We start from the raw sequence: 20,784 nt of genomic DNA, 5'->3' as shown, positions 1-20,784 counted from the left end.
CGCAGAGTAGGTCATATCTGTGAGACGACACTTTGGGATGAAACAGATGACTCTCAGCTATATCTCATCATCTTTAAAGGAAAGTATTGGAGGTGTAGGCACTCAAATATAAGTAACAAAAATAATTAATTAAGAAATACCTCTGAGGGCTACAACTAAATGCCAGCTGAGTCTAGAGATGCCTGAGTGAGACATGTTCCCTCTGTATTTAATGTGTGATTATCTGTCCAAAGTGTAGAGAATTAATGTGTAATGATATATATATATATATATATATATATATATATATATATATATATATATATATATATATATATATATATATATTATTATTATTTTTTTTTTAACTCATTTAAAGCTGTGTTTTTGATTACTCAAAGGCTTTATTCAACTTTAATTAAACCACAGTAAACAATGGTTCATATTTAACAGCAGAAACACATGCTACTCTCACCTCGTGGGGAGAGACTGGTCTGGTCACATTGAAGCTTTCTTCCACATCCGGCATGCCAACATAGATATTGAGGTATCTGCAAATATTTAAAAATCCATTATTTCCTCTTTTAATAAAAAACAAAACAAAAAAACAACTTGTTGTGCATGTCTGCAGTGTTAAAGTCAGTGATGGTGGATGCACACAGTGACTTACTTGAGGTACCACATTGGATCAGCATCACTTGTGATTTTCTCATTTGCCTTCATAATTTTTTTTGATCTAGAAGAAGAACAAATGAGACATTGATGCTCAAAATCCAAATGTACATGAAAAAGCAGCAACAGACAAAGACATGCTCGTGTTTTACCTCTACATTAATGAAATAGTTGAATGAGTCGATGTGCTGCTTTACCAAACCTTTCACCTGCAAAACACACATGATATACATGTTTACTCTCCCAAATAATATTACTCACACAGATGTAGACCCACCAACTGTTCTGTCATCATCACACAGGAGGATACTTTGATATTTGATGACAAAGAAAAGTAATTTAAAGAAGGTCCATGACTTAAAACTTTGACAGGGTAAAAGAACAAGACACGCTGTACGCGGTATATTTGGTCATTATGGCAATATTTCATTATTTCATGGCCATACTGGACTCAAATGTTTCACTTTTTACTAAATGTATTTCTTTGGCCAAAAATATCTTGCTAAGGAATCAGAAGAAAAATGACCAGATAACCACATCAATAAGCTTACCAAAACTGCTTTATGTAACTTAAAAAATATAAGATTAGAAAATCCCTATCTCAAACTGACTGTGAGAAATTGGACATCAGGGGAGGTTAGTTTATTGCAGCGCTCTAGTTTCAGGACTCCCCAAATTATCAGTTGGATTTCCCTTACTCATTTAAAATCTAGCCTTGGAATCCTTACAGGTACACAGAAATCACAAAGCTTTTGATGATTTGGTACCCAGTACAGACATCTCAGGTCATCAGTTTCAGATCTGTTCTCAAAATCGTATCTTAGTGTGTTGAGGGTACTTTCAGATATTCTGGCTCTGTTCCTTGGAGCAGGCTGCTGACCTAGGATCAGTTACATCTCTGTGTACATTGAAAAACAGACTCAAAACCTTTTTAGCCGCACAGGCCCACAGCTAATAGATGCTGTTGTTTTATTTAATTGTTTTTAATGCCTTAAGACATCATAAACCTACAAAGGGTTTTTTTCAGCTGTCATGTAATTCTGTATAAATAATCATTCTGTAAAATATGTAAAATTTCTGTATAGCTGTATATCTCATATTTCTGTATAGTTTTTTTAATTTCATATTTCTGTATAGATTTTCATATTTATATCCTGTTCATAGCCTGTACATAGCTTGTACTCACTACAGCCTGTACATATTTATAGTTATAGCATATTCATAACATACCTTCATACCGTGTACATTATGACATACCATAATAGATCCATTTCTGTAATATACATACATATCTATATTATTTCTAATAAATATTTGTAATACATCTATATTATGGCTAAAGCACTTCTTGATGGATGCAAACTGCATTTCGTTGCCTTGTACCTGTGACATGTGCAGTGACAATAAAGTTGAATTCTATTCTATTCTATGTAATGACCTGTACTATTTAAATAAACATGTCATTGTTATTGTTTGACTGCTTTGGAGTGATAGGAAGGCAACAGTAAGTCAAATTACTACTACACCACTACACGAAACTGAGGCTACATTTTGCACAGACTCAGCAATATAAGATTGGAAAAAGGTTTTCTGGTCTAATGAGTTTTGATTTCAGAATTTGGTGTGAACATCATGAAAGCATGGGGCTGCTGGTTGGGGGACATTATCTTCTCACACTTCAGTCCCCAGTTGACTAAGCACCATTTAAACACCAAGGCTTGCTGAGGATTGGTGCTGACCACAGTATGGCTGCTTCCAGCAGGGTAACGCACCATCTCACAGAGCTCAGATCACCTCAAACTGTTTTTATAAACATGACAGCACACTATTATAGTTTCTACCATACTTTAAACATATTTTAATCAAGCAGCATTAAAATTTAGTAAAAGTGTGTAAGGGCTGGTGTGTTCTGTTACCTTCAGGAAGGCTGGTAACAACTTCCATTTTTCCTGTTAAAAAGGGAAAAAGAGCAAATAAACAACAAGTCCGTTTTTATTCATAACGCGAAAACTATTCAAACTGTGTACATACTTATGCACTTTCTCCAAATTGTACACTAGAAAAAATATCTGTCAGAAACAACAAACTGGGACACAGGACGTTCCCCTTCACTCTGCATCTCTATGAGCTAACAGCCTCCACGCTAGCGTTAGCATCTCTGTGCTCGTGCTGCTACACTTTCGGTCCTTTCCAGTCTTCATACTCACAGCTACGGTGTTGACAGGAGCCGCCAGCTCCTGTGGAGTCATGTCGCTAAACTGTCCTCCCAGGACCTCCATGGTTTACTCCACTGCTTACTCCACTGCTTAACAGCAAACACACAAAAACCTGTACCAACTGTCAGTGTTGATATCTTGCAAGCGTGACTCCTTTGTGTTGCACTCTAAAACGTCCGTACGACCGGAACCAAGAAAAGCGTTCCGATTCTGTAACTCAAAAGGACTGTATCGTTCTACTTTTTAAAAATTACCTCATATAATATTGTATTGTAACGCACAGTTACTCACGATTGCGTCACAAAAAAGTAACTGTGCGATGCAAAAAACAGTACAATGAGACTTTAAAATGTTTTCTGTCTTATTGGATTCATTTATTTAATCTAAGTTCATATTCTCTCTGATCTCGCACTCTCGTGTTTTCTTTAATGAACTACTGTGATAAAATTTTAAGAGAAATGAATGGCACGTGGTTCATTAGACTTAAGTCAGATGTCTTGCTCTAGAAGTGACATCTCCAGTTTCATTATTCACTGATGACTCCTCTACTTCTGGATCACCTATCAGTGCATTGAAAATATTTTGAAACCACCATTACTAAAATTTAAAAACGAACTTAACCTTGACTTCATTAATATCAATCTAGTTAACACAAAAGTTAAACAGTAAGATATTGATAGACCTGTAGCTTGCTACTGTCAACAACCTTCTACTGCTTAGAGGTATTTCTAATTTGGCTTTCTGTTTTTCTTCTTTTTTTCACATATGGTGTACAAACAGTGTAATGACTGTGAATGCTTCTATGCTGGTAATGTCAGGGCTATGTGTGCGGGCAGGCGGAGATGAGGATCCAAATGCAGGACTCGAACACAGAATTGTAACTCAAAACCTCAACTTTATTGCTGGAGAAAACAAATCATGAACTGAACACAAAAATACTGAACACGAAAACACACAAGTATAACCCGATGGTACGACGCAACACTGAGCAAGGGCAAACACAGGGCTAATATACACAGGGAAGTAATCAGGGAATGGAAAACAGGAGGGAGACACAGCTGGGAGAGATTGGGGCTAACGAGTCAGGGGATCAAAGCTGGACACACTGACATAAGACACAATCCTTCAAAATAAAACAGGAAACAATACACACTAAACTAAGACACGGACTGGACAGAGAGAGACAGACTAGACACTGAACTAAACCAGCAATAAACACGAGAACACAAAATCTAAGAACTAATCCCTAAACAAGAATAACTAAAACATGGATTATTAATAATAATAATAATAATAATAATCATCATCATCATCATCATCATAACCAACAAAAGCACCACAAGAGAATAAGAAAACAATCCATAATGCAAAAACACACCAAAACATAACAACTCAAAGTACTGGGTCAAACTGACCCAGAACCGTGACAGGGCTAAATTTAAAATTATTAAACTTACTTAAGACAATGTATATTCTTCTATGACAAAAAATACAAGTGTTCATTTAAGCAAATAAACAGAGCCGTAAGAGATGTTTTTCAAAAATTGTTTTCTTTATTTTTATTTGCCGCTAACAAATCTTTTTAAAAGATTTGTAGCTTTTGTAGTGCTCCCTACTATGTGAACCCCTCACCAGAATGTTGAACTTTTTTAGTTCAAGCAAATTAAACCTCAACAATCAAATGATCCCCTGTGAGCAAGCACTAGGCACGGTGGAAAGGAAAAACTCCCTTTTAACAGGAAGAAACCTTTGACAGAACCAGGCTCAGGAAGGGGCAGCCATCTGTCACGACTGGTTGGGGGTGAGAGGCAAAAGAAAAGAAAAATGAGAGCACGAGTTAGCTAAATGTTGCTCATGTTGTCTAACATGAACAACGTATGGTTTTCTGGACTGTGGATGAAAAGCAGTCCATCATTACTAGTCTTTAAAGGGGAACTAATCCATCACTAAGGTAGCAATATGGCTCAAGGAGGCTATAGGCAGAGTTAAAAAGGCAATCACTGTAAAGCATTGAAAAGCCCCAGTAAGCTGCAGGTATAATAAGGCCTACTGCGGCAACACCTAAACCTATTTTAAGTAGGCGTTTGGCACCATGACGCCATGAACCACTACTAGTCGGAACCACGTCAGGAGATGGTTCTGAGACAGGAGAATCAAGCTCTTAAGGTTGAAGACCAAGATTGTCCTGTGTCGGGACCACATCAGGAGATGGTTCTGAGACTGGAGAAACAAGCTCCTCAGGTTCAGGAGCAAGATTCTCCTGTGTCGGGACCACATCAGGAGATGGTTCTGAGACAGGAGAAACAAGCCCCTCAAGTTCATGAGCAAGACTCTCCTGCTGCAGAGGTTCACCAGTGATGTTGTGAACAGCAGCTAATACTTTTTCTTCCTCCTCCCTTGTCAGCTCATCCTTAAGATTATTAATTATTTCTCTTTTCGTGTTAAGATGTTCATAAAGTTCATCTATGAGATCTTGTTTATGAACAAGTTTGAAATTCTGCTTTTTGACTTTTTCTTCCAGCAGAAATATTTGTAGTGTCAGACTTTCTGTTGTCTTTTCTTGATACTCAAGATTTTCTAAATGTTTCTTGAGATTTGTGTTCTCTGTTTTTAATTTTTTTATCTCAGCAGCAATGCTGCTGTTCTCTTTAAGGAGATATTCTTCTTTCTCTTTAAAGTCATGGTGCATCCTCTGAATTGTGCTTACCTGCTCCTGCATTTTAGCCTCCAGAGATTCCACCTGTGACTGTTTTTCATCCAGTGCCTGTCTCCCCTGACGCTGAAGAGTACAAATTTCTCTTTTCAGCTCAACTGTGAGTTCTGTCTTCTGAAATATTTCCCTATGTTGTTTTTCTATTATCTCTTCTTTTTTTATTGTTTTATGGTGAGCTTCTCCCACTTGCTGCTCAAGTCTCTCTAAAGAGTCCTTGAGATCTGTGTTCTCTTTCTTTTGCTCGTTTCTCTCACTTTCAATCTGAGACAACTGAGCCTTCATGTTTTTAAGCTTATCTCTTGACTGATGGAAATGATCTTTATAATAATTCTTTTTGCACTTTAGGGTGCTCAACTCCAACTGGAGTTCTTGTATTTTCATTTGAAGCTCCATAGGGTCAGGTATTTCTCTCTCCATCAACCCATACAGTCTTTGTGATTCCTCTCGAATCTCTCTGTCAGACTGTGAATTATTAAATGTTTCGTGTGACATTTCTTTAAAGGTTTAATGCAAAGTGTCGACAAGAAAAAATGTTTGCTTAATTGTTTAAGTTTAAAAATAGTCCCTTTCTGAAAGGTTTCTGGTTTGCAAAACACAACTCGCTGTTTCCGAAAATGTTCCAAGTAAAACTGTGTTTGCGAAGGTGAAGAGGGGGTATTTAAGGACTTTTGTGGCCGCGAATTTGACGTCAGTGCTCTTTGAGCCTTTGATCCTTTGTTCGATCACAGGATCACAGGACAGCTGTGCGTAATTCTGCGCATGCTCAGAGAATGCCCATTGAGATGCACGGTTTTGTTTTGTTTTGTTTTGAATTTTTTTAAATACCCTGAAAACAGTGTTGCCAACTTAGCGATTTTGTCGCTATATTAGGGAGTTTTCAAACCCCCTTAGCGTCGGTTTTTTTTTCTAAAAAGCGACTACACTGTAAAATGTAATATTGTGTTTAATTAAAAATATTAAATAGGCTGAACTCAGTTTTTATCAATTTGTTATCATAACTCGATTTAAATAAGTTGCCAGTACTTTTTATGCAAAAATGCTGATAAACTCAATTTATTTGAGTTGTCTTAACTTAGAGAAACTAAGTAAGATGGACGTTTTGTTTCTCAGTGCGGAAGGATGAAAGGTGTGTTTTGAAAATGCCCCGTCACTACCGTTCTCCTCCCTCTTGGATCAGTCCGCATGTTTATGGTGCCAGCATTTGTTATGGAGTATGTTGAGCAAACCTGGAAAAGCGTCAGCTCAAGATATTATTGTTTTCATTGCTGTGAATCTTTACCTGATACACTGACTTGGTGAGTAAATGTTTACTCTTATTCAAACTGATTTTGTGGCTTCTCTTAGTTTAGCACCAGGTTTATAATCTTGCTAGCTAGTTAGTGTTAGCCTAGCGTTGCTGCTGCCGCTGGGCTCATGTTACTTAAAAATTAACACCACAGCCTTAAAAACCTTACATAAAACTATGTCTGTGAAATTTTCTGTTGATTGTTTGAAATAAAAAAGTGAAATAAAGGCCCAGACAAAATTCTTCGGGAGGTGCAGCCATTAGGGGTGGGGTGTGGGGGGTATTTTCAATCCATAGCCATAACTAACTAACTATATATATATATATATATATATATATATATATATATATATATATATATATATATATATATATATCATGTTTAACCTGAGTAGCAAAAGAGTGCAGGGGGATTGAAAAGAATAAGCCATGAGTTAGCTGTGCTCGCGGACTCTGAGCCTTGACCTCCCGGTCAGCTATCCCGCTGGTGGATAACAGAGCTCTCCGAAAATGTGGAAGCACTTTTGCAAATATGTGATATTTTGATAAATTAAGTAGATATTTGAGCATTACACAGCTACATTCTTGCCTGAAAATATCTTAAAAGGTTATTTTGTGACCCAGAAAGGGTAGTCTGGGGAAAAGGCGGATCCATTTGTAGGCAATGGCGGAGGAGCACGGCTAAAAAACTTATTACTTTTTCTGGGTCACAAAATAAACTTTTAAGATATTTTCAGGCGACAATGTAGATGTGTAAAGTTCAAATATATGCTCAATTTATCAAGACATCACATATTTGTAAAAATGCTCCAACGTTTTCAGAGATGTCCATTTTTTCATGCTTTGTGGCAGCTTTTGAACATCTGTGGCATCTATTAATGTCAAATCTAGCCTTTATTTAACAACATAAGCAAACTCTATGTTACAATAATTGCACAGCCATTAAGGATCAAATCAGTTTCTGAAAAATGTTCTGCTTTTTCTCCCTCTGCTTGCTTCTTACTGTCTTTGAGGCTCGGGACCAGCACTCCTGCTGTTGGACAGAAAGACATCAACTCAGTGGTAAGTATTTTGGTTTTCCAATATATTAGCAACTGTCAGTGACATTTATATTAATCAGGCTGAACTTTAATCATACTTTAGATCAGCCTGTTTTACTTATTGTTTTATTTGTGCTTTGGTTTGGGGAAGTTGTTTCTTTACTGATCTTTTCCTGTCTTCTGTTATTAGACTTGAGATATGACCGCACTATGCTGTTGCTGTTGACTCCAGTTAATTCTACAAGACATGCTGTGTAAGTAAACAAACAACAACAGTTTGGTCTGCATTTCTTGAAAGATCACATCCCCCAAACTTAGTTTAGAGGGTCTACACTGTATATAGTGACGTCTGCAAGTTTTCTAACAGCAAAATTTGTTTTGTGCCCAAATCATTTTGCACATCATTAGAATGAAAGTTATTGGCCATGTTTGCATAGCCCTTTTTAAAATGATGCTTTCATGACATTATTGTGTGTTGGGTGGTGGTCACAGCTATCCAGACTGACAGTGGGACATTGAATGTCACCTCTCTGGTGGGGAGGGTGCCTGAGATTGTGTAAATTGGAGTCTGTTTTATACCAAATGCAGAAAAAAATGTTTTAAGAAAGCAATTCAGTTCATGTTCCAAAAAATATGATTGTTTGCTTGCAGGACAACAGGAGAGATGAGTCCTCCGTCACAGATGGTGTGGTCAGTGAAGATGGTCGCCTGCAGGTTCAAGCTCATTGCATCTCCAACCCACATCCACTGCCACTGTACTTAAGGGAAGTTAAAGACTTTCTTCTGCACCTACATTTGGATCACCTCGATCCATGATAGTCATTTAGGCAGTAATGCCTGGACTGGAAACAAGCCATCCTTAAAATAATACAACATTCCAGCTCATGTGTTGGAATGCAAAACAAATGTGTTGTTTAAATTAGAGACTGCACTTGTGACAGAAAAACAAATATTTTATTTTGATTATATAAGTAATGTAAGTACAAAACAAACTTGAGGTAGGCCTAAACTTATTTTCAGAATAATTACATCTGAGACTTTGTTTCATTGTGAGATTATAACCATGATGGCAATATAATTGTTTGTTGTTCAGCAGAACAGTGTCCAGTATGTTGGCTGTTATACTTTGTTGTGTTTGAAAATAAAAGTTGGGCTGATTTTAACATCATTACAAAAAGTGTTGTTAATTATTTTTAATCACATTCAGGTTACCACAAATTGTTTTTTCATTTAGTTGAACTTGAAATGTTTGTCAGTAAGTAAACAATTAGTATTGTACAGTCAGAAATATCAAGTTATTCTTAATACTGCAGACTTGCAATGATGGCTGTTGTCCTAACAGTCATCTTAAGTAAGCTTTACTTAGTTTTTTTGAGGCAACGAGTTTCCTTAATTTTTTTGAGTTCTGGGAACTAACAAGGCCGTACAGTGTACTCAAAATGAGTAAGTTGCCCTAACTTGGTCATCTTACATAAACTTGATCCAATTTTCTTGAGTTCTGGGAACAAATGAACTTGTACAGAGTACTCAAAATAAATAAGTTATCCTAATTTAGTCATTTTTAGCTAAGCTTTACTCAATTTTTTTGAGGCAACGAGTTTCCTTAATTTTTTTGAGTTCTGGGAACTAATTCGATTTTACAGTGTAGCGACAAATCTGGCGACTTTTTCTGGTGTTATTGGAGGCTTATTTATGACAACTTTTGACGTGAAAGCGCTTGTTGCTCTTACTCTCAACAAGCAGCGGGTGCTGCCATGGGCACCTCGCTCGTGCCAAAGCGCTCACAGGCGGAGGATAGTCCTCCTCCAGCCGCTATCAGGGCAGGAGATGTTCACGTGCGCCCAAACTGCAAATGAATCACGCACGAGCAAAGCCGCCGTTCCCGCACTGACTGTAACGCAGTCAATTCTTCTTTTACTGTTATGCTGTTTTGTGGATCACAAGGTTTAAAACTACTTGTAAACACACACACACACACACACACAGTAACTCCATCCTAACCTGCAGCTGCAGCGCAAATAACAACGAAAATTGTTTGTAAACGTGTCCTGGAGTTTACAGGTATAGACAGTGCAACAGCTTCCAGGTCATTTATTCTGCCAATATGGCAAGAAGGTCATAACTGCTTCAAGCACTGTCTATATCAGGGGTAGGCAACGCCAGGCCTCGAGGGCCGGTGTCCTGCAGGTTTTAGATCTCACCCTGGGTCAACACACCTGAATCAATTGATTAGTTCATTACCAGCCCCCTGGAGAACTTCAAGACATGTTGAGGAGGTAATTTAGCCATTTGAATCAGCTGTGTTGGATCAAGGACACATCTAAAACCTGCAGGACAGTATCGGCACAGTATTGGCACTCGAGGCCTGGAGTTGCCTACCCCTGGTCTATATGATCTGGTCAGAGAGGCTGACTGCATCACCGCTGATGATGAGTACTAGCGGTTCTGAGACAGGAGAATCAAGCTCTTCAGGTTGAGGACCAAGATTCTCCTGTGTCGGGACCACATCAGTAGATGGTTCTGAGACTGGAGAAACAAGCTCCTCGGGTTCAGGAGCACTACTGCTCTGTTGCCTTGCATCTTGCTTTTTCTAGTTGCAGTAGGTTGTCTCAATTGTTCCAACAAGGTTTGTACTTAGACAAGCCTAACATGTTTCATCATGAAAAAATGTGAACTTTATTGCCATTTCCCCCCCAAAAATGTAGTAATAATATGTAATCTGACTGGTATTCAAAGGGTATAATTTCTGAATTTGAATTATATATTGGTTTTCATGACTAGCACCGTTGCAAATTTAAAAAATCAAGTCAATGAAAGTAGGAAAATGATTTAATATATACTAATTTGATAGCATTTTGTGTACGTAAACAGGAGGTGGCCATTTTGGCCATGAACAAGCTGAGAGGGAGTTTATTTGTTTTTCTGTCACTGCACAAAAACAAAGATGCATAAAATTCATTGATACTGTTAATTATTGCTAATGTAGACCGCTCATAGTTGTCCAGGATTGCCATGTAACCTGCGAGCCCACAAATCCTATTTATTACAGTGATGACTGCAAACTCTGAATGTTTAAGCTCAGAGTGTTTGAAAGTACACACTAAAGAAAGTGGTTACATTTCTCAGTTTGTTCTCATTAACATTGGAGAAGAGCGGCTGGGAGGCGTGATCCTGCACCGTGAGGCTGCCCTGACTTAAAAAGCTTGCTCTACCCTAGGCAGTTCAAACATAGAACACGTCTTTGTACAAGCACAAGACATAGCAGGCGTTAAATAAACTAGAAAAGGTTTGTCACCTGAACAGAGATTGTGTAGTCTATCCCAGGTGTCATGTGATTTACACATAAACTCCACAGCTCATTGAGAATAGCTGACAGCTCCTGCTTTACAGCTGGTCGGTTATAGAAAGTGTCAGACAGAGGCTATGCAAACATCTGACGCATGCACACACAAATAGAGGAAACATCAGCAGAGTTTGGTTTATACCACTGTACCTTGATCCATTCAGTCCACTGAGGAACACTGCAAGGAGCAGAAATCCACAGAACAACCTGCATATAACAGATGTAAAAACATTTTCTATACATGGGAAAAGCAGCAATGTTCTGACCTGTATTCAGCTGCTCGTGCATCAAATTCAAATTTTATTTGTCACACACACAACCATACACAGTATGACATGAGGTGAAATGCTTGTAGCTGCGCAATGCCCGACCATTAAATGACAGTCGTTTTACAGTATTTACAATTTACAGGCTATTACAAAATTTACAGATTTAACTTAGAAATTTACAGTAAAAATGTGCAAATAGCAGAAAGAGATTAAAAATTATAGGAAGTGTGCATGAAGAAAAACCAGAGTGCGTGTGGTGATGTGATGTGTGTGAGAGTCCAGTCTTATAGTGATGTGATGTGTGTGGGAGAGTCCAGCCCTACACCTGGTTCAGGGCCCAAATAGCCTGGGGGAAGAAGCTCCTCCTCATTCTCTCTGTTTTGGCCTTAGGGAGCGGAAGCGCTTCCCAGACCTCAACAGTGAGAAGAGTCCATTGTTGGGATGGGAGAGGTCCATCATAATCTTCCTAGCTTTGGCCTTGCACCGCTTGGTGTAGATCAGGGGTGTCAAACTCAAATACACAGTGGGCCAAAATTCAAAACTGGAACAAAGTCGCGGGCTAACGTTAATATTTATTGAAATATATTTATTCCTCCAGATATAAGAATGAATCTTTTCTTATGGACTCAAAGACGTTTTGCTGAAAAACTGAATATGGAACAAGCAAAGCTTAATACTAAACAATATATACATTAGCTGTATAATACCAGTAGGCCAGCTCTGATAGTAAATTGGTATGGCTTCGCGGGCCAAATGTAATTAGGCTGCGGGCCAAATTTGGCCCGCGGGCCAGAGTTTGACACCTATGGTGTAGATGGACAGCAGGTCAGGGAGCTCTGATTGAATGATGCATTCGGCCGAGCGCACCACTTTTTGCAGGTCTCGTCTGTCCTGCTTGGTGCTGTTCCCAAACCAGGTGCAGATGTTTCCCTTCAGGACGCTCTCGATGGTGCAGGAGTAAAAGTTCTTGAGCACCCTCAGTGGCAGATTGAAGTCTCTAAATCTTCTGAGGAAGAAGAGATGTTGACGGGCTTTCTTAACCAGGGTGTTGATGTGACAGGACCATGACAGGTCCTGAGTGATGTGGACACCCAGGTATTGGAAACTGTCCACTCTCTCCACTGGCGTGCCACTGATGATGAGGGGCTTGTAATTCCTCGCCTGCTTTGTAGTGAAGTCCACGTTCAGCTCCTTAGTCTTGCTGACATTTAGGAGGAGGTTATTCTCCTGGCACCAGGTCTCCAGGTTCCTAATCTCCTCCAGGTAGGCCGTCTCAATGTTGTCGGAGATCAGGCCCACAACAACAGTTTCGTCAGCAAACTTGACAATGGAGGTGGTGTCTGATGTGGCTACACAGTCATAAGTGTACAGTGAGTACAGCAGGGGGCTTAAAATACATCCCTGAGGCACTCCAGTGCTGAGTGAGATGGAGATTTGTTTTCCCACCCTCACTGATTGGGGTCTGTCTGTGAGGAAGTTGATGATCCACTGACACAGTGATGAGCTGAGTCCTAGATCCGTCAACTTGGTGAAAAGCTTAGAGGGAATCATTGTGTTGAACTGTAGTCCACGAACAGCATCCTAACATAATTCCCTCTGCCAGTGTCCAGGTGACTCAGGGATGTGTGGAGCAGGTGAGATATGGCATCGTCTGTGGAACGATTAGTCCGGTAAGCAAACTGAAGTGAGTCGATGGTGGCAGGAAGTGATGTGATCTCTCATCAGTCTTTCAAAACACTTCATTGTGTGGATGCCCTCAAAGGCATCCACACTATTGAGTTCCTGTTTCTCTTTATTGTGTGGATGCCCTCAAAGGCATCCACACTATTGAGTTCCTGTTTCTCTTTAATCTTTATTAAGTGTGCCTATGCCAAGAGGCACACTTATTACTATTCGTCGGATTTATTATTCTTATTATTATTATTTTCCTTTTTCCGCCTGAAATTTTGCAGCGAAACTCGCCCCACAGTTTTGAGACAAGGTTCACATATGTTATATCATTTTGTGCGGCTGGATCTGGAATGGTGTGCTATGACTTCTGGTGTTTATGACTTTTATAGTTTTTTAAATATTAATATTTTTGTGAAAATTTTCCCGCGCTTATGTGCCGCACAGTTTTGAGACAAGGTTCACATATATTATATCATTTTGTGCGGCTGGGTCTGGACTAGTATGCTATGACTTTTGGTGTTTATGACTTTTATAGTTTTTTAAATATTTAGAATTTAGTGCAAATTTTGGCCCATTTCTAGGCCCATGAGAAAGATTCAACTTTTGGCTCCATAGAAACAGACTTCATTTGTGGTGTGTTGGCGCTCTCTAGTGGTATGTCGGGAGTGATACAGCCTGGCCCGTATTTGGATTACCGTAATGACGACAATATCAACGGCGCGCAGAGCGTCGCTGCTTTCAGGAACCATTGGAATTTTTAAGGTTGCGCGAACCATTGAATAGTTACGGTAACCGCAAGGGTGTATGCTTGGTGGAAAACTCCATATCCCACAATTCATAGCACGCCTCTACCGACTCAAACAATGGCGGCCACCACTTCACTTAATATATTGCTTTTATTACTGTTTCTAGGTCACAAAATAAACTTTTAAGATATTTTCAGGCGAGAATGTAGGTGTGTAAATGGCAAATATCTGCTCGTTTTGTCAAAACATCCCATATTAGCAACTTACGATGTTGCTGCTAGCGCGGCTAAGTAGCTAGCGCGGCTAGCGTCTCTTCGCTAAAAAGCACCCAGGCTTGGCTTACAGTGAGGCGGGTGACACTCGTTTCACCACCCGATTGATCGCCAAGAGACTGTTTTTCAGCTCAATCGTGGATAAGGGAAACCGAAGGCAGGAGCGCGAGGTGAACTGAATTTCAGGTAAGAAGTTATGAGCTGCACTCTATTTGGGTCAGATATAAACCGAGTTTAGGTGTAGTTTATTTGTAGCACGACAGAGTTTCTATACAGCTGTGTGCGCGCTAAGTTACTGATGTTGAACTTTATGACAGCCTCTCCTGTCATTCTCTCGCTTGTTGAAACTTCAGTCATGAAACTGATCAATGATCGGCTTTTCTCTCTTGTTTGTTTATCGCGCTAAACAACAGCAGCACGTTTAAGGTTGATCAGCTGTTGTTAGAATTCCTTTGATTTTAATTTCTAGTATCAGCTGATTTTTGCTGGAGACACAGCTGAAAAAAAGGGCTGGTTCAAACCAGGAGATGTCCTTACTGAATCATCAGAGCTGAACTGGTGATGGAGAAACAGGTTTACCTTGAATGAGTGACATGAATGAGTTGAAGGGAAGTTATGAACTGTTTCTGAGAGAAGAATAACACAATATCCTTTTTTGTGTAGCTGACAGCTGGTAACTGTGCAGGGGCGGATCTAGCAAAGCTTTTGCCAGGGGGCTAGGTAGGGAAAGGGGGGCACAAAGAAATACTTTTCTTTCTTACTCTCACATAAAATATTTACCTTTTATTAAATAGTTATTTGAATCTTACAACCAAAATTTGTATAATAATACACAAGATTGGCTGTAGACCATTGTTAATCATTCAGAACACTGTGTAAAAATAACAAAAAGTGAATGCAAAAGTGCATAAATATTTATTTTACGTGTTTGATGTCTGCAGTGCCACTGCAGGAGAGGTGGACCCACCTGAGCGGCATCTGCAATCACGCCTCTCAGGCGTAAAGTCTGTGCTCTCTCGGGTGTTTTTTTTTGGTGTGTGTCGGGCTGTGAGATGAAAAGCTACAGCCGGTGTGGGTACAGCAACCATGTGTGAAAAGTGGTCAATAAAGTAATGCTACAAAGCGTGTTCATGCAAACATTGTCGGGTCTGCCGTGGTACAATGGGACTTCTGCTCATGAACCTCTGTGCACAGCGTCTACAAATCGGGGCTGTACGAAGTCACCTCATCTTTACACAAAACTGTAAGCTGTCATCTGTGAGGCGCGAGCGGTGTTTGTTTTTACCATAGTTCATGGTGGAGAATGGCTGCTCTGCTGAGTTTTGCTCTCTGTAGCCGTATGAATGGCAAACTACACTGATTAGCAGCGGCATAGGCACACTTAAAATTTCTTCTGAAATTTTCGCTTTCTAGTTATTATTATCCTACTTTATTATTCTGGTTGCTTCCGTACACTTTTTGGCGCCTAACTACTCCCTCAGTTTTTGTGCTATTTGCACCGTTCAAATCTTAAAAAATTCTGCTCTTTCTGCTAATGCCGGCTATGACTTTTGGTGCTCATAACTTCTATACTTTTTGAGATATTGAATTTTTTTTGCAATATTTTTTGCCCTTTTCTGCCATATTATCAGTGGCCTCACTGATTTTCCTTGCCGGGTTGACCTGTGTTTTAGCTCAGTGAGATAAGCATCCGTTCTCAGACTGGGAGGCCCGGGTTCAAATCCCGCTTATGGCAAAATTTCTTGCAGTTAACAATTAAACGTTTTTAACTCTTTTCAGCAGAAATTGTGCTGATTGAACTCTTTTCAGCAGAATTTTAAATTTTTTCACCACTTTTCAGCACAAATCCCAGCTTTTTCAGCTGTTTTCAGCAAATACCTCTTGTCAGCAGAATTCTGCTCATTCAGCTCTTTTCAGCAGAAATTCTGCTGATTGAACTCTTTTCAGCAGAAATTCTGCTCATTGAACTCTTTTCAGCGGAATTTTAAATTTTTTCACCACTTTTCAGCACAAATCCCAGCTTATTCAGCTGTTTTCAGCAAAAAACTATTTTCAGCAGAATTCTGCTGATTGAACTCTTTTCAGCAGAATTTTGATTTTTTTTCACCACTTTTCAGCACAAATCCTAGCTTTTTCAGGAAAAAGCTCTTGTCAGCAGAATTCTGCTCATTCACCTCTTTTCAGCAGAAATTCTGCTCATTGAACTCTTTTCAGCAGAATTTTGAATTTTTTCACCACTTTTCAGCACAAATCCCATCCTTATAAGCTGTTTTCAGCAAAAATCCCTTTTCAGCAGAATTCTGCTGATTCATCTCTGTTCAGAAGAATTTTAAATTTTTTCACCACTTTTCAGCACAAATCCCAGCTTTTTCAGCTGTTTTCAGCAGAAATTCTGCTGATTGAACTCTTTTCAGCAGAAATTCTGCTGATTCATCTCTTTTCTGAAAAAAAATCATCCTTTTCACCTCTTATCAGCACAATTCTCAGCCATTCTGCTCATTTCAGCAAAATTGACAGTTTCTCCACCTCTTCTTTGCGAGAATGACTTTGGCTCAGTGAGATGAATAGCCGCTTTGAGACCAGGAGGGCCAGGTTCAAATCCTGCTCAGGGACACCTTTTTTTTTTTCACCACTTTTCAGCAAAAATTTCTCCGTCTTTACCCCTTTCAGTAGAATTTTTTGCTTTTCACCACTTTTCAACAAAATTTTCTGCTTCTTCACCTATTTTCAGCAGAATTTTACATTTCTTCACCGCCATGCAACTTTTTGCAACTTTTCAACTTTTTCAGCTTTTTTCACCAGACATCTTCAGCGTTAAGGCATCCACACAGCATTTTCGCAGGAAATGCAAATTGTGTGGATGCCCTCAAAGGCATCCACACTATTGAGTTCCTGTTTCTCTTTAATCTTTATTGTGTGGATGCCCTCAAAGGCATCCACACTATTGAGTTCCTGTTTCTCTTTAATCTTTATTGTGTGGATGCCCTCAAAGGCATCCACACTATTGAGTTCCTGTTTCTCTTTATTGTGTGGATGCCTGAAAGGGCATCCACACCATTGAGTTCCTGTTTCTCTTTATTCTTTATTATCCTACTTTATTATTCTGGTTGCTTCCGTACACTTTTTGGCGCTTAACTACTCCCTCAGTTTTTGTGCTATTTGCACCGTTCAAATCTTAAAAAATTCTGCTCTTTCTGCTAATGCCGGCTATGACTTTTGGTGTTCATAACTTCTATACTTTTTGAGATATTGAATTTTTTTTGCAATATTTTTTGCCCTTTTCTGCCACATTATCAGTGGCCTCACTGATTTTCCTTGCCGGGTTTACCTGTGTTTTAGCTCAGTGAGATGAGCATCCGTTCTCAGACTGGGAGGCCCGGGTTCAAATCCCGCTTATGGCAAAATTTCTTTCAGTTAACAATTAAACGTTTTTAACTCTTTTCAGCAGAAATTCTGCTGATTGAACTCTTTTCAGCAGAATTTTAAATTTTTTCACCACTTTTCAGCACAAATCCCAGCTTTTTCAGCTGTTTTCAGCAAAAACCTCTTTTCAGCAGAATTCTGCTGATTGAACTCTTTTCAGCAGAAATTCTGCTGATTGAACTCTTTTCAGCAGAATTTAACATTTTTTCACCACTTTTCAGCAGAACTTTGAATTTTTTCACCACTTTTCAGCACAAATCCCAGCTTTTTAAGCTGTTTTCAGCAAAAAACCCTTTTCAGCAGAAATTCTGCTGATTCATCTCTTTGCAGCAGAAATTTTTCTGATTCACCTCTTTTCTGCAAAGTTTTCAGACTTTTCACCTCTTATCAGCACAAATCCCAGCCTTTTCAGCTTTTTTCAGCAAAAACCTCTTTTCAGCAGAATTCTGCTGATTAAACTCTTCTCAGCAGAAATTCTGCTGATTGAACTCTTTTCAGCAGAATTTTCACCTCTTTTCTGCACAAATCCCAGCTTTTTCAGCTGTTTTCAGCAAAAACCTCTTTTCAGCAGAAATTCTTCTGATTCACCTCTTTTCTGCAAAGTGTTCAGACTTTTCACCTCTTATCAGCACAAATCCCATCTTTTTCAGCTATTTTCAGCAAAAACCTCTTTTTAGCAGAAATTCTTCTGATTCACCTCTTTTCTGCAAAGTTTTCAACCTTTTCACCTCTTATCAGCACAATTCTCAGCTGCTTCTGCTCATTTCAGCAAAATTGTCAGTGTCTCCACCTCTTCTTTGCGAGAATGACTTTGGCTCATTGAGCTAAATAGCCGCCTTGAGACCATGAGGACCAGGTTTGAATCCTGCTCGGGGCAGTTTTTTTTTTTCACCACTTTTGATCAAAAATTTCTCCGTCTTTACCCCGTTCAGTAGAATTTTTTGCTTTTCACCACTTTTCAAGAAAATTTTCTGCTTCTTCACCTGTTTTCAGCAGAATTTTAAGTTTCTTCACCACCATACAACTTTTTGCAACATTTCAACTTTTTCAGCCTTTTTTAGCAGACATCTTCAGCGTTAAGGCATCCACACAGCATTTTCGCAGGAAATGCAAATTTTTCTAGTTCTTTATTATTATTCTTCAAGTTGCTTCCGTTTTTTCCGTTTTTTGGACCTTAACTACTCCCTCAGTTTTCATGCTATTTTCACCGTTCAAATCTTAAAAAATTCTGCTCTTTCTGCTCTTTCCTGCTATGACTTTTGGTGCTCATAACTTCTATACTTTTTGAGATATTGAATTTTTTTTGCAATATTTTTTGCCCATTTCTGCCACATTATCAGTGGCCTCACTGATTTTCCTTGCCAGGTTTACCTGTGTTTTAGCTCAGTGAGATGAGCATCCGTTCTCAGACTGGGAGGCCGGGGTTCAAATCCCGCTTATGGCAACATTTCTTTCAGTTAACAGTTAAACTTTTTTAACTCTTTTCAGCAGAAATTCTGCTGATTGAACTCTTTTCAGCAGAAATTCTGCTGATTGAACTCTTTTCAGCAGAATTTTACATTTTTTCACCACTTTTCAGCACAAATCCCAGCTTTTTCAGCTGTTTTCAGCAAAAACCTCTTGTCAGCAGAATTCTGCTCATTCACCTCTTTTCAGCGCAATTTTCTGCTTCTTTCCATCTTTTCTGCAGAAATTCTGCTCATTCAACTCTTTCAGCAAAATTTTCAGCCTTTTCACCTCTTATCAGCAGAAATCTCAGCTGTTTTCAGAAAAAACTCTTTTGAGCAGAAATTCTGCTGATTGAACTCTTTTCAGCAGAATTTTAAATTTTATCACTACTTTTCAGCACAAATCTCAGCTTTTAAAGCTGTTTTCAGCAAAAACCTCTTTTCAGTAGAATTCTGCTCATTCAACTCTTTTCAGCAGAAATTCTGCTGATTTAACTCTTTTCAGTAGAATTTTAAGAATTTTCACCTCTTTTCAGCACAAATCTCACCTGTTTTCAGAAAAAACTCTTTTGAGCAGAAATTCTTCTAATTCATCTCTTTTGAGCAGAATTTCTGCTGATTCATCTCTTTTCAGTGCAACTTTCTGCTTCTTTCCATCTTTTCTGCAGAAATTCTGCTGATTGAACTCTTTTCAGCAGAATTTTAAGAATTTTCACCTCTTTTCAGCACAAATCTCAGCTGTTTTCAGAAAAAAACTCTTTTGAGCAGAAATTCTGCTGTTTGAACTCTTTTCAGCGGAATTTTCACCTCTTTTCAGCACAAATTCTGTTTATTCACCTCTTCTGCAAAATATTCAGCCTTTTCACCTGTTGTCAGCAGAAATTCTGCTCATTCACCTCTTTTCAGCGCAATTTTCAGCCTTTTCACCTCTTATCAGCACAAATCTCAGCTGTTTTCAGAAAAAACTCTTTTGAGCAGAAATTCTGCTGATTCATCTCTTTTCAGCGCAACTTTCTGCTTCTTTCCATCCTTTCTGCAGAAATTCTGCTGATTGAACTCTTTTCAGCAAATTTTCACCTCTTTTCAGCAGAAATTCTGCTTATTCACCTCTTCTGCAAAATTTTCAGCCTTTTCACCTCTTTTCAGCACAAATCTCAGCTGTTTTCACAAAAAACTCTTTTGAGCAGAAATTCTTCTGATTCATCTCTTTTCAGCGCAACTTTCTGCTTCTTTACCTCTTTTCAGCAGAATTTTACATTTTTTCACCACTTTTCAGCACAAATCCCAGCTTTTTCAGCTGTCTTCAGCAAAAACCTCTTTTCAGCAGAAATTCTGCTGATTCATCTCTTTTCTGAAAAAAAAATCATCCTTTTCACCTCTTATCAGCACAATTCTCAGCCATTCTGCTCATTTCAGCAAAATTGACAGTTTCTCCACCTCTTCTTTGCGAGAATGACTTTGGCTCAGTGAGATGAATAGCTGCTTTGAGACCAGGAGGGCCAGGTTCAAATCCTGCTCAGGGCAACCTTCACCACTTTTCAGCAAAAATTTCTCCGTCTTTACCCCTTTCAGTAGAATTTTTTGCTTTTCACCACTTTTCAACAAAATTTTCTGCTTCTTCACCTATTTTCAGCAGAATTTTACATTTCTTCACCGCCATGCAACTTTTTGCAACTTTTCAACTTTTTCAGCTTTTTTCAGCAGACA

General features: G+C 38.9%; 2 long non-coding RNA genes and 1 pseudogene across 2 annotated transcripts; 1 reads left to right on the top strand and 2 right to left on the bottom strand.

Annotated features, from left to right (window-relative positions):
• Window positions 1-797: 797 nt before the first annotated feature.
• LOC148101947 (uncharacterized) lies at window positions 798-3,013 on the bottom strand. The gene is made up of 3 exons (XR_015719340.1): window positions 2,859-3,013; window positions 2,568-2,600; window positions 798-860 (listed from the first exon to the last, which is right to left on the bottom strand). It is a non-coding gene; the product is annotated as an uncharacterized LOC148101947 (long non-coding RNA).
• Window positions 3,014-4,791: 1,778 nt separating this feature from the next.
• On the bottom strand, window positions 4,792-6,540 carry LOC148101946 (uncharacterized; annotated as a pseudogene).
• Window positions 6,541-6,629: 89 nt separating this feature from the next.
• LOC148101945 (uncharacterized) lies at window positions 6,630-8,973 on the top strand. Its single transcript, XR_015719233.1, has 4 exons — window positions 6,630-6,875; window positions 7,879-7,927; window positions 8,096-8,159; window positions 8,557-8,973. It is a non-coding gene; the product is annotated as an uncharacterized LOC148101945 (long non-coding RNA).
• Window positions 8,974-20,784: the final 11,811 nt, after the last annotated feature.

This window comes from Neolamprologus brichardi, chromosome 7 (assembly GCF_056152115.1).
Source record: "Neolamprologus brichardi isolate AB-2024 chromosome 7, ASM5615211v1, whole genome shotgun sequence".
NCBI classification, from domain to species: domain Eukaryota; kingdom Metazoa; phylum Chordata; class Actinopteri; order Cichliformes; family Cichlidae; genus Neolamprologus; species Neolamprologus brichardi.
This window is presented reverse-complemented; position numbering and strand designations above follow the sequence as displayed.